Source organism: Nicotiana sylvestris, chromosome 6, assembly GCF_000393655.2.
Source record: "Nicotiana sylvestris chromosome 6, ASM39365v2, whole genome shotgun sequence".
NCBI lineage: Eukaryota > Viridiplantae > Streptophyta > Magnoliopsida > Solanales > Solanaceae > Nicotiana > Nicotiana sylvestris.
Genome location: NC_091062.1, coordinates 198,665,853 through 198,678,753, shown reverse-complemented (window position 1 = coordinate 198,678,753; position 12,901 = coordinate 198,665,853). Strand labels below are relative to the sequence as shown.

At 34.3% G+C, this 12,901-nt stretch overlaps 1 pseudogene; it reads right to left on the bottom strand.

The window, feature by feature from the left end:
- Positions 1-207: 207 nt before the first annotated feature.
- On the bottom strand, positions 208-299 carry LOC138872308 (U6 spliceosomal RNA; annotated as a pseudogene).
- Positions 300-12,901: the final 12,602 nt, after the last annotated feature.

The following is a 12,901-nucleotide window of genomic DNA, read 5'->3' as shown; positions in this document are numbered from 1 at the left end:
ATCTCTCTCTTTAAAGGGCAGTCTATACTAGTATACAAGGCATATCCCCGAGTTCACGCCCGGAGAAGAGTCACATCCAAGGGGTGTGATATAAACAATCTATTCTGATACAAACAATATATATATATATATATATATATATATATATATATATATATAGTAGCCGCTTCCATAGCTCGAACCGTGACCTATAGGTCTTGTTTCGGAAAAAAAATTGGACATCGATTTGTGCATGTCATCCTTGTCCAGGAGTCATGCTAATCTTCTCTCGTTCCAATTTTATTTAATGCTTGTCCTGCGGGACCACATAACCTCTGTTCTACTTACAAAAGTTTTCACTTGGCTCTAATGACGATGTTCCGTTTCCTGCTTCACACAGAATCACAACAAACCAAGGACTCTATATCTTAAGGATGTATTATACATCACCTACAATTGGATCAGCTATACCTAACTCAATTCCTGCATTTACTTTTGTCATGGCTTCTGTTCTGAGGTATGATATACTAGCTGTTTATAAAATACCATGTAGACCACTAGCTGTAACTGTTGATTCTTGTATTATTTCATACTAAAAAGGGCAGCCAGCGCACTAAGCTCTCGTTATGCACAGGTTACGGGGAAGGGCCGAATCACAAGAGTCTATTGTACGCAGCCTTATCCTGCCTTTCTACAAGCGGTTGTTTCCACGGCTCGAACATGTGACCTCCTTGTCACATGGCAGCAACTTTATAGGGTATTATTTCATACTAATTCATCAATATAAAGTGTATGCCTGTTGTATATCTCAGGCTAGAAGAAGTGCACTTTAAGAGGACGGATGGCATGGCAAAAATTCTGGGAACCATAGCAAGTATTGGAGGTGACACAATAATCACTCTATACAAAGGCTTTCCCCTTTTAAAAGGAAGCAATTTTTCTGCAGATAAAATTACTTCTCTAGAGAAAATGCTGAATAGTACATGGGGTTGTGTTTAGTTCATTGGTCAGTGCTTATCATATGCTGGTTGGATGGTGGTTCAGGTAGCCCTCGAGATCATTAACATTGTTAAAATACTATGAAAAGGAAATTTATTAGAAGTTACCACGCAGCTTCCCGATTGTGGAACTATACTGTGTTTGTTATTGTTGTTGTCATTACCACATACTGTCTGTTGTTTTATATTTCAATACCACACAAGAGGGTGATTTGTGTGGTGACCAATTTTTCGCTTAACCTGATTATGGAAGGACCTAGTTCTTCTATGTGTTCCTTCTACTACTTACGGAATAATAAAAGTAAAAAGTAAGGAACACAAGTATTTTTACGTAGAAAACACTCGGCTTAAAAGGTAAAAAAAAACACGACCTACTACTCAGTAGAATTTTTCCCAACACTTCACTAAATCACTGAGCCAAAATAGCATTTACAAAACTCTGTGTAAACCTAAGGATTACCTCTAATCCTGTTGTAGCAACTAACATCTAACTGTTGTGACAACTTCAAGTTAACTCTAAATTGAATACTCAAAGTACCTATTACAATTGCTTCTAGATAAAGCTGAAAGGTACAATATGAAAACACCTACTACAATTGAACTAGAAATAAAGAAAGACACATAAAACTCTTTATGGAGCTGGTTTTTCAATCTGGTTCATGTAGCTTCAGGTTTGCACACTTGAATCACACACGAACTGCTTGCAAAAAGCCTTGTTATTTTCCTCTCAATTCACATTTAATTTCTGTGTTTTTGTGCAACACTTGTAATGTGAGAATATCTTGCAATTTATAGAGTTAGTAGATGAAGAAATAACTAGAGTTCTGATGCAACTCTTCCTTGATGGAAAGTCCAAGGAAAAGTTCTATTTGATTTCAACTTCTAATTCCTTCCCTATCTTGGATAGCGTTCTTTTTGAGTAAGGAGTCCTTCTCCTTATCAATTATGCAACATTTTCGATCAGGAGATATTAAATACACCAAGTTAAGCTTCTCTCCTTCGCGTGCATCCCACATGCTCGAATATGCCCGTTTTTGTGCACCTGAAGGATGGACCTGGAGGGATGGACCTGGTTCATGCCTGAGTTCCTTTGTCAGTTTTCAAAACTAACCTTTACTTGGGGCAACAAATTTTTCCTTTATTATGATGACAAACTCTATGCTTTTCATAAGCTTAGGCCATGTTTCAACTCAGTTCAACATCAACACAATGTTAGAAACATTTTTCCTTTTTATCACTTATCATCAAGGACCAGGTACTATCACTGTTCAAAGTGTAAACATCACTTGTTTAAAGTATAACATTTATCCCCTTTTGCATCATTGAAAAGTTGCATAAAAAATGTGAGATAACCAGATTTTAAAGCTTACTCATGGCCACTAGGGTTACTTCAAATGCAATCATGAATTAATCATCATATCATTTATCATCAAGGACCAGGTACATTAGGTTATAAACATCACTTGTTTAAAGTATAACATTTTTTCTCTTTTGCATCATTGAAAAGTTGCATAAAAATGTGAGATAACCAGATTTTAAAGCTTACTCATGGCCACTGGGGTTACTTCAAATGCAATCATGGATTAATTATCATAGATCAAGCTAAGAATTTTAACCATCATAGAAATATAAACAAACAGTTAGAGCAAAAACAGTGAATTTCATTGATGATTGATAAGATTCTACCACAAAGAATAAGAAGAAATAAAAATACTGAAAACATGAGCAAAAGAAACAAAACGTGCCGAATTAGGTCACTGGTTGATCTACACTAGGCTAAGAGGCTTAAGGCCGGGAAGAACTAGGTGCTTGGTTTTTGACTTGGAGGAGTTTCAGTATACCTTGAAGAATGTCATCATTCTTCTCTTTTTCTCTTGCCAGCGCAGTTCTGAAAGCATCTCCCTTAGTCTCCACCTTAACCAACCTCTTCTTCAGCCTTTCAATCTCAGCATCCTTAGCCCCATTTTCTTGCATCAAGGCTCTGACCTTGCTATTCACTGGTACCTTTTTGGATGAACTAGGTTCTTTAGGAGTGATATTGATTTCATAATCGCAAGCAAGCAGAGTATTAACCCAAAAATGATCCATGCTTGTACTAACCTCCCACTTTTTCATAGGTGCATTGAAATGTGCAAACACAATTGTGAGAATAAAGCCATAGAGAATGGTATGAGTTTTGGTGTCATTGATAACTCTATCAAGAAGCTGGATTATAGCTTTCAGTCACTTTCTTCAGCAGGTCTGCGAGGGTTTCCGCTACAGATGAACCAGGTTAATCTCCCCAAACAACCATTGCACCTGCATCTTTGGTTAAACTCACAGGAATGGGTGAAGAATTAGACACTCTTGTCACATTTCCCCTCACAGTACTCCTAGCACCCTTGCTCTCCTTTTTATTTTCTTTTTCATTTTTACCACCAACTTCTCCAGATTCTATAGTCTCAACACCTACTATAGATCCTACAAATCTATTCTCCAAATTTGCAGCAACTTTAGAAATTGTCTCAGGAGAAACTTTAAAATCAGAAGATACATGTTCAGTTTCGGAAGAACCACTTTCTCCCCCCTGAGTAACAGACTTAAAAGAATCTAGGTAGTTTAATACGGTCAAGAGTCTTGAACGTAACTGGTTCACTTGTAACAGATAAATTCAAAAGAACTTTAGTATTTGGTAGGACTCTGCTCATGATCCAAATATAGTTATTTCAAATTATGCAGAGTGTAGAAAACATATTGTGTTATCTTGATGAACCAGGTTCTTCACTGATAATTCTCTTGTGTAAGTCTAAATTTGTCAAAATAGAGAAAATATCATTAGAGATTAATGAGTCATTTTAACACATGGCACAAAACTATACTATGGAAAGTATGAGACTGAGCAAGATTTAATCTAATTATACACAATTTACAGACTTTTTAACCACTTTTTTTACTAATTTTTTCACTTTTTCCGTTAAACCATGAACTGGTCCTTTTAGGTGATCTTAATCATCCCTAATTCAAACTTGTTCCTCTCAAAGTGATCTCTACTTAAGGCTTTTGTGAAAATGTCAGCAATTTGCTTGTCAGTAGCACAAAACTCCACAGTGATCAAGCAGTTCTCATAGTTGTTCCTCAAAAAATGGTCTCTAACATATATGTGCTTAGTTCTCTTATGATGAACCGGGTTCTTTGTCATATTAATACCACTAATGTTATCACAAAGAATAGGGATGCAACCAACATCATTCCAAAGTTTAATAATTGTTGTTTGATCCACAACAATTGAGCACAACATGAAGCAGCAGCAACATACTCCACTTCAGCAGTAGATAAGGCCATTGAATTTTGCTTTTTTTTTGGTAGTCCATGACACAAGACATGAACTAAGGAAGTGTGTCATACCTGAGGTGCTCTTCCTATCCACAAGGGAACCTGCATAGTCAGCGTCAGCATATACCACTAGAAATAAAAATTTCTCCTGACAATTTTTTTCTTTCTGTCTATTCAAGTAGTAATGTCAAAGAAAGTTGTGACTTATAGAGTGGTTTATTTAACAAAATAGATGGGGGAAAACTAACTATTTTACCTTCTGTACCACCCATAAAATTAGAGCTAACACGGAAGCTGGTTCGAGTTCCTTACTACTCATATAATTGGGATCGGAGCTAAAAAAAGAATGCTGGTTTGAGTTCTTTACTACTCATATAATGGGGAGCTAAATAGAAGCTGGTTGGAGTTCTTTTACTACTCATAATTGGAGCTGGTTTGACAGAAAGCTTATATGATAATTAAATGTTCGATTCTTGGGAAAAATAGAAGCTGGTTCTAGTTCTTTACCACACACGAAGGTGGCCCATGCAGCTTAACTAGTTATACTCTTGGGCAAAGTTTATATACAAATTCCATCCTTAAACCTGTGTTTTAATTTGAACAAGACAATTGACACTTGATTCTCAGGAATAGAAGCTGGTTCGGGTTCTTTACTATTCATGAATGTTTGTATCTCCTCCCCCCTTAAGTCTTTTATTTCTCATCATTCTAAGCAACATTAAAGATGTGAGATTATGTACCTTTGTTCCTCTTATTTAGGGAAAGTGTACATTATTGGAGCAATATATATGTAGGGGACTCATGATGAAGTGAATATTATTTCTGAAAGAATACTTGGATGGAGCATTTCAATTGATAATCCAATTTTTGACAAATGAAGAACCCTCACTTCATATTAACATTAAAACAGTTCAGCTCTTGCTGAATCTGGTTTGTGATCCAGAAATCCAGTGTTCAGTGGTTTTAGGGTTCGTTTATTTCTTGAATATGGGTGCACCACTAAAAAAAATATTAAGTGGGAAAATCCTTGTTTCCTCAAGGTAAATAATATAATATTCAACCAAGTGCACTATTCAATTTTTTTTGGAGCAGGAGGGCCAACAGATAATCTTAGACTAAGTCTACAAAATACGCACATAAAATACCTAATTTGACAGTGAAACCATGGGTTCACGTGCCCATGGTTGGGGCTATAAATCGGCCCGTCATTAATTATTACCTTCCACCTTCATGCCATTTTAAAAAGAAATCCCAAATTTGTGCCACTCCTTTTGATAACTAAACTTGTCAAGTTACCCTGGGATGATATTGAGGTAGTAAAGCTGTGATCAGCTTAACCTGCTATATGTATTCACTGTGAAGTACTTCCCACTATATGCATACATTCTGAAGTACTCCCCACTTTATAGATGTGCATGAAATGTGTGCAAAGATAGCTATGAGATAAATAAGGTAAATGCAGAATTAAGCTGAGATCTAGTCCTACTACATATATGATCAAAGTTAAAGGGATTTGAAATTTTTACTTTTGAATATCTACATATACTATTGGCGACTCTCTTGTGTACATTTGGACGTTCATGTCACAAGCCGATGTATTCTCACACTCTTATCTCAATTGATTAGACAAAGAGGAGTATATATGTTTAAGAAAGCATGAAAACTCAAGATATTCCAATTGAACGATTAAAAAAGCTAGGCGGGAAATTCTCCCATGGAGAATGAAGGAGAAGGTTAGAATTGTAACGACAAAACTAATGTTTGCTATACACCCTATTGGGTAAAGATTTGTTTTTGAACAGTGGTGAGTCTGAGATTAGTTTAGCTTCATGTGCTCTAACAGTGTAACAATTTTAAAAATACACTACTAGGCAAAAATTAAATTACACTGTTAGTATATACTATAAATTAAATCCTACTGAATTGAGCCCGCATCATCATTGAGTGGATAATTTTTTATTATTACCATGTGATTTGTCCTCAATGGAAAAGAAATGCATGTGCGTATTAAAAAAAGAATTCCTATCGGCTATTGGCCAATCTTTTGGGAGCAACTAGACAAAATGGTCTTTCCAAGATTAAGAAGACCAAATTTGAAGTATTCCTAAAGTTATTACCTCCCAACGCATAGCTTATGATTGTTCTCCATATTGAAGAACAAAGTTTTGTCAAATTGATTTGTGTCACTTTATCTATACCGAACCACAGAGTATTGGCCAGTCAAGAATTCTCGTATCCAAAAAATAAAAGTAGTAGAAATGAAGATGTTGAAATGGATGTGCGTGCATACTAGGTTGGATAAGATTATAAATGAAGATATTCGGGCTAAGGTGAGCGTGGCTCCCATGGAAGACAAAATGCGGAAAGCGAGGGTTAGATGGTTCGGGCAAGTGCAGATGAGAAACCTAGATGCCCTGGTAAAGAGGTGCGAGCGGTTGGCCTTGGCGGATATGAGAAGAGGTAGATGGCGGCCTAAGAAGTATTGGGGATCTATATAGTGATCAGGTAGGACACGACACTACTCCAACTCACCGAGGGCATGGCCCTTGATAGGAAGTCGAGCATTGGGGTTGAAGGTTAGTAGGTAGTTAATCATTTTTCCTACTCCGTACTGGGTGTAAGACTAGCAGTGTCTTGTTTTAATATGTTAGTGGTATATGTTATGTTCATACTATTTTTCGACTCCAATTTTCTAGTACCTTGCCATTGTTACTGATTATTGATATTGTTTTTTTCATTTATTTTTCTTATTCTTAGGTCGATGGTACTATCTTTCGGGCTTCTATTGATGTTATTGTTTTATTGTCTCTTTTCATCTTCTTGTCTTAGAAATTTATCGGAAATAACCTCTCGTCCCTCTAAGTAGTGATAAAATTTTCTACACACTATCCTTCCAGACCCTATTTGTAAGATTATACTATATTGTTGCTGTATCCATACTTAAGGAACAAAAGAGTCGTATTCCTGTCAACCCTGGTTTAGTTCCCCCATTCACATATCTAGTGATTTCCTGTCTAAATTCAGATCCTTTAAGTTATATGGACAGTCGGATGCTTTTGTGCTGCCAATGGATTAGGATCTATTTATCAAATTCTAATTGCACGAGGTTCTTTAACTTCCTTATTATTTTTTTTGGGAGTAATATTTCCTTGTTTTGATAGTAGTAGTACTAGATTTGGGAATATTGTTGCCTGGATTTAGTAACTTTTTTTGAAATTTCTCCATATTTAGTACTCTCTCCATATTTTTTTCATATTTATTTGATTTAAATATTTTAAAAAATATTTTCATGACATTTTCTATCAATTGGAGAGGAAAAAAAATTCCTTATCAGGAGAAGGGAAAATATTTTACAAAACTCTTTTTTAACCTTTCTCACCTTATTCCTCATCTCCACCCATCACCCCCACCCCCAACCCCAACCCCATGTCCATCCTCGCCTCGCCCCGCCCTTAATAGAAGTATTATTAATACTATTTTATTTTCATGTTATAGATAGAGTACTTTGTTTTTCATCAACAAATGAGTATTTTTTTTTTTATGAAATAAAAAAATATTTTCTTTTATTTCAACAAAATAATGTAATAAAAAGTATTTTCTTTCGTCGTTTCAACAAAAAGAATATTCAAAATTTATTTTAACAAAATGAGTACTTTATTTTTATTTTATAGAAAGAATACTTTCTTTTTCAACATATTTTTTTTTAGTTATGAAGCACAAATTTCAGTGTTGTTTTTACATAACAAGTAAAACAAAATATTAATTCTTTTAGGTATGTGTGAATTTTTAGAAGAATAATTAAATTTGTGAAGAAAATAGAGTCTTGAAAACATTGAATATTTGGGAGAGGGGAGAGAGAGCACAGAAAATGTGGGGACTTGAGTGAACGGGGTTGAGGAGAGTAACATAAAAAATTATTTTTCTAAATAATATTTTTCGCTCTCTAACCAAACACTAAAAAATATTTTTCGAAAAGAGTGTTTAATTCATCAACCAAATAAAAAAAATAATAAAATTACTCATATCCATGAAAATTATATTTTAGTAGTAGTGAGCATGTTAAAAGAGATCATGGAGATTTGTGCGAAAGGAAAAAAAAAGGTCAAAAAGAGTATTTCGAGTTGTCAAAAGTCATAGTAATCCACAGGAAGATTATCCAAACAGTTGCAGACTCTGCTATTGGCTATATTCCACGGTCCAATACATGTTATATGTAGGGCTCACTACAGTCAGCTTGAGTTCTATGACCAATGATTTTCACCGCTTTCTAAAGATACAATTTTTAGAAGTCTGGAATCAAAATGTAGTTCTTGTAATTGATAAAAAAAATTATATTTTTATATATAGCACCATAATACCTGATACTATACAATAACAGTAACGGTATCATTAATGCATAGCGCCAGGTATTGTGGCACTATACTATAAAATCTGACACGTCCAGGTATAGCGTCACAATACCTGGCGCTATACATACATCATTAATGTATAGCGCCAGATATAGTGGCGTTATACTTCTTTTTCCTTGCCCCACCAATAATTCCTGACTTCAATAATTCAAAAGCGTATAGTGCCAACTTTTTGGGCGCTATACCAATATAAAAAAAAATCTCGGCTAGTCATTTCCTATATAAAGAGGTTAGGATTGTATAGAAATTCATTCAAAAAAATTTTTAACTCTTGTTGAAACGTTTATTGTTCTTAAATTCTCCAGCATTTTTTCATTATGTCTGAACAACGTAGAATAAGAGTTTCATTAAATTGGGGGGTGAGGTTGTGATGGAGAATAACTCTGTGGATTACAGTTTACCTGCTCAGTGTCATATTAAATTGTCACTTACAATAGAGTACGATAAATTGATATCGTTGTTATGCAAAAAACTAAGTGTGAGGAAATATTCAGTGATACTTAAAGTACTAATTTTTCGAAAAGAATATTTAATTCATCAACCAAATAAGAAAAAATAAATAATAAAATTACTTATTTTCATGAAAATTATATTTTAGTAGTAGTGAGCATGTTAGGGAAAAGAGATCATGGAGATTTGTGCGAAAGGAAAAAAAAAAAGTCAAAAAGAGGATTTCGAGTTGTCAAAAGTCATAGTAATACACAGGAAGATTATCCAAACAGTTGCAGACTCTGCTATTGGCTATATTCCACGGTCCAATACCTGTTATATGTAGGCTCCCTACAGTCAGCTTGAGTTCTATGAGCAATGATTTTCACCGCTTTCTAAAGATACAATTTTTAGAGGGTGTTTGGCTAAGTTTATAAACTGATTAAATTGGCTTATAAATACTTTTTGGTTTATCTACGTGTTTGATAAAAATGCTTATAAGTTAAGTGTTTATAAGTCAAAAGTAAGCAAAAAGTCATAAGTTGGTCTCTCTCAACTTATCAAATTTCAGCTTATAAACACTTTAGATTTGACCAAAATATTTACTATTCAATCCCTAAAATAATTCTAACAAAACTCTTTGTATGTCCAGTTCTTCAGCTGCTTATTATTAATTTCAGCACAAACATGTAACTGCTTATTTTTTAAATCAGTTTCAGCACTTAAAAGTACTTTTCAGCAGCTAATGATTATCAGCTACTCTAAATAAGCTAAGTCAAACGGGCTCTTTATCAGCTTTGTTCGCAAACCATAAAAAACAGTGTAAATGATGGATTAAAAGTTGATTAATTAAAGTAAATACTTAAAAGGGCAAGCTTCTTTTGTTCAATCTAATAATAGCCCGTTTGGCCAAGCTGCAAAAATCAGTTTATTTTGAGAAGTGTTTTTTTTCAAAAGTGTTTTTCTCAAAAAGTATTTTTTGTGAGAAGCAGTTTGTGTCTGGCTAATTAGTTTGAAAAGCACTTTTGAGCAGCAATTAGTGTTTGGCCAAGCTTTAAAAAACTGCTTCTAAGTGTATTTTTCTCAAAAGTGCTTCTCAAAAAAGTGTTTTTGGAGAGAAACTACTTTTTTTTGTTTCTCCAAAACTACTGATTCTCCTCAAAAGCACTTTTTTTCCTTCCAAAAGCTTGGCAAAACACCTTAATTTTTGGCCAAAAGTATTTTTGGCAAAAAAAAAAAATTAGCCAAAAAAAAAAAAACTTGGCCAAACAGGCTATAAGTCGTATACAAAATTCCAGTTATAGTTAGTAAATAAATACTCCCTCCAATTTTATGCGGGCAATATTCTGTTAGTTTGTTCTAAGAATAATAACTTTTTAAATTTAAAATAATTCAACTTAACTTTTGCATTTAATTTTTAATGAAAAGTTTTTTCAACTAAAAAATGTTATAAAAGATTTAATATCACAAGTTTTAAATATCTTATTAACCATGATATACTTTATGATTATAAATTTTAGAAGTTCTATTTTATTCGTTAAATTGTGGATCTACGATCAAACTTTATCACATAAATTAAAACGAAGAGTCCGAAACCTAAATGCCGATATTTTCGACTCAAAATACGTTTCTACAATGTAAAAGAAAAGTTATTTTTTTATATAAAATACGGTATTATACCGCATTTCACTTTAACGGAGTTTTAGCCGTTAAAGTAAAGCGCGGTATTGTCACACCTCCTTTTTGCGCACCTACCCCGAAGGATAAATGCGTGAGGGAGTTTTTCCATTTTAAGTGACAATATTCGAAATGAGATTATTTATTTAATTCAGAGTCGCCACTTGGGAAAGGTTTGGCTTTTGGTGTCCCAAGTCACCGGTTTATCTTGAATCCCAATTCGAGGAAAATATTCGACTTTCCAAATGAAGTTTGCGAACCAGAAATTCTAAGTAAGGAATTCTGTTGATCCGAGAGAAGGTGTTAGGCACCCCCGAATCTCGTGGTTCTAGCACGGTCGCTAAATTGTTATAATGGCTAAATATCTGATTTTAATACATGTTATAACTTGTGTGCTTTTATTAGGTTTAAACCGCTTTTATTATTATTTATTTTTTATGGAATTGCACCGTCGTGAAAATGTATTTCGAACCGTGTCACAATCAATGCGCCCGTGGTTGTTAATACATTCCGACTCCGTTGAGATTTGGATTTGGGTCACATAAATGCGCACCCGAATTGAAGCATGTAATTTAATTAAAATCGCGTCTAAAGAGTCTAACGCGTTATTATCTTTGGGCAAAGCCGTGAAGTTCGCTAAATGGCCACTCCCGAAATCTAAGTAATTATTAACATCTATTGAGGGCCCTGCAGTTTGTGCGGCTTTGTTTGGCGAGGCTCGCCTCATTTATTTTAAAAAAAACAAAAGGCAAGCCTAAAAGCAGCTATGATTTTTTTTTGTGTGTTTTGTCTCTAAGAAAAAAAAAAGAAAATATCCTAATTAAAATGTTTCTGGTCTAATACGGGCAAAGCAATAGTTTTGAAATAACTGTGCCATTGGTCTCAAAAGTAAGCCCAAAGAATATGAATTGAAACAACTATCCATTAATGAAAACCGTTCGAGCGCGGGCCTTAAAATTTGCCCAAAACGAAAAAGGTATTTAATAGGCCCACTTCAAAGCTTTTAATTAGCTACTGATCCTTGATTCTTACTAAACAGATTTCAAAAATAAAAGGAATGACGGCATGCTCAGTTATTTCAATGCTATTGCAATATGCACTTGATAATTGAACGCAAGGAATAATGATGTGTATTTATTTATTCCTACTAGAGATTGATTACTCAGCACAGGCTAAACTAGTTTGATACTAGCTCGAACTAAACTTACTAGTCTAATACTTAACTTGGGCTTGACATATGATAACATAATCAATTGCTTCACGCTGTTCTGACTGCCTGCTAATTTATTACGAACCATACAATCGTTTAACGACAAATTACAAAAGAGGATCTAATACTTAACAGTCCAATAATTCACATGATCTAACTAAACTCGAAATCCATTTTTTAGTTCAAATACAATCTCATGCAGTTCATTCGAATACACCCAGGAACCTGCTAAGATCATGCATTACACTATCAATGTGAAAACTAAACCCAAGTTAATTGTTAACTTAACCCAAAATTAGCCAAAACAAACAAAATCGGTCTAGCAGTTCAATATAGTTCTTGACAACATAAGTAATCTAAATGGGGTATTAAACTACAATAATTCCTAATAGGTTCAGATTAACAAAAATTCCTTGTCATTGACTTTCTGGATCATTTATACACTTGAACCAAGATGCCACATTAAAATGGAGATAAGAGTGTACCTGGATGTTGTAACACAACGAACAAGAAAGAAAAAGAAAATCAGCTGGCAGCAACAGCAGTAAACAGCAATCAGCAACAGCAGCAGTAACAACCAAACAGAATACACCCCAGTGAACAAACTAGAAATAACTCAATGAAACAGTACTCAATATACAAACAAAACAGACTCAGGAGGCTCAGTTGAGACCCGAAAATACCAATGTTAATCACAGGCAGAAATAGGTGAATCCGAAACAACAGTGGAACAACAGTTTCTGATTTTCGGACACTCAAAGAAAGAAGCCTAAGTTTCAATAGAACAATTGCAGTTAATGCTGATTTCAAACAAAAAAAAGTGAAGAAAAGCAGAATTTTTCAGCTTCAATGGAGCAACAGAGGTTTTTCTTTTTGTTTATTGTCTA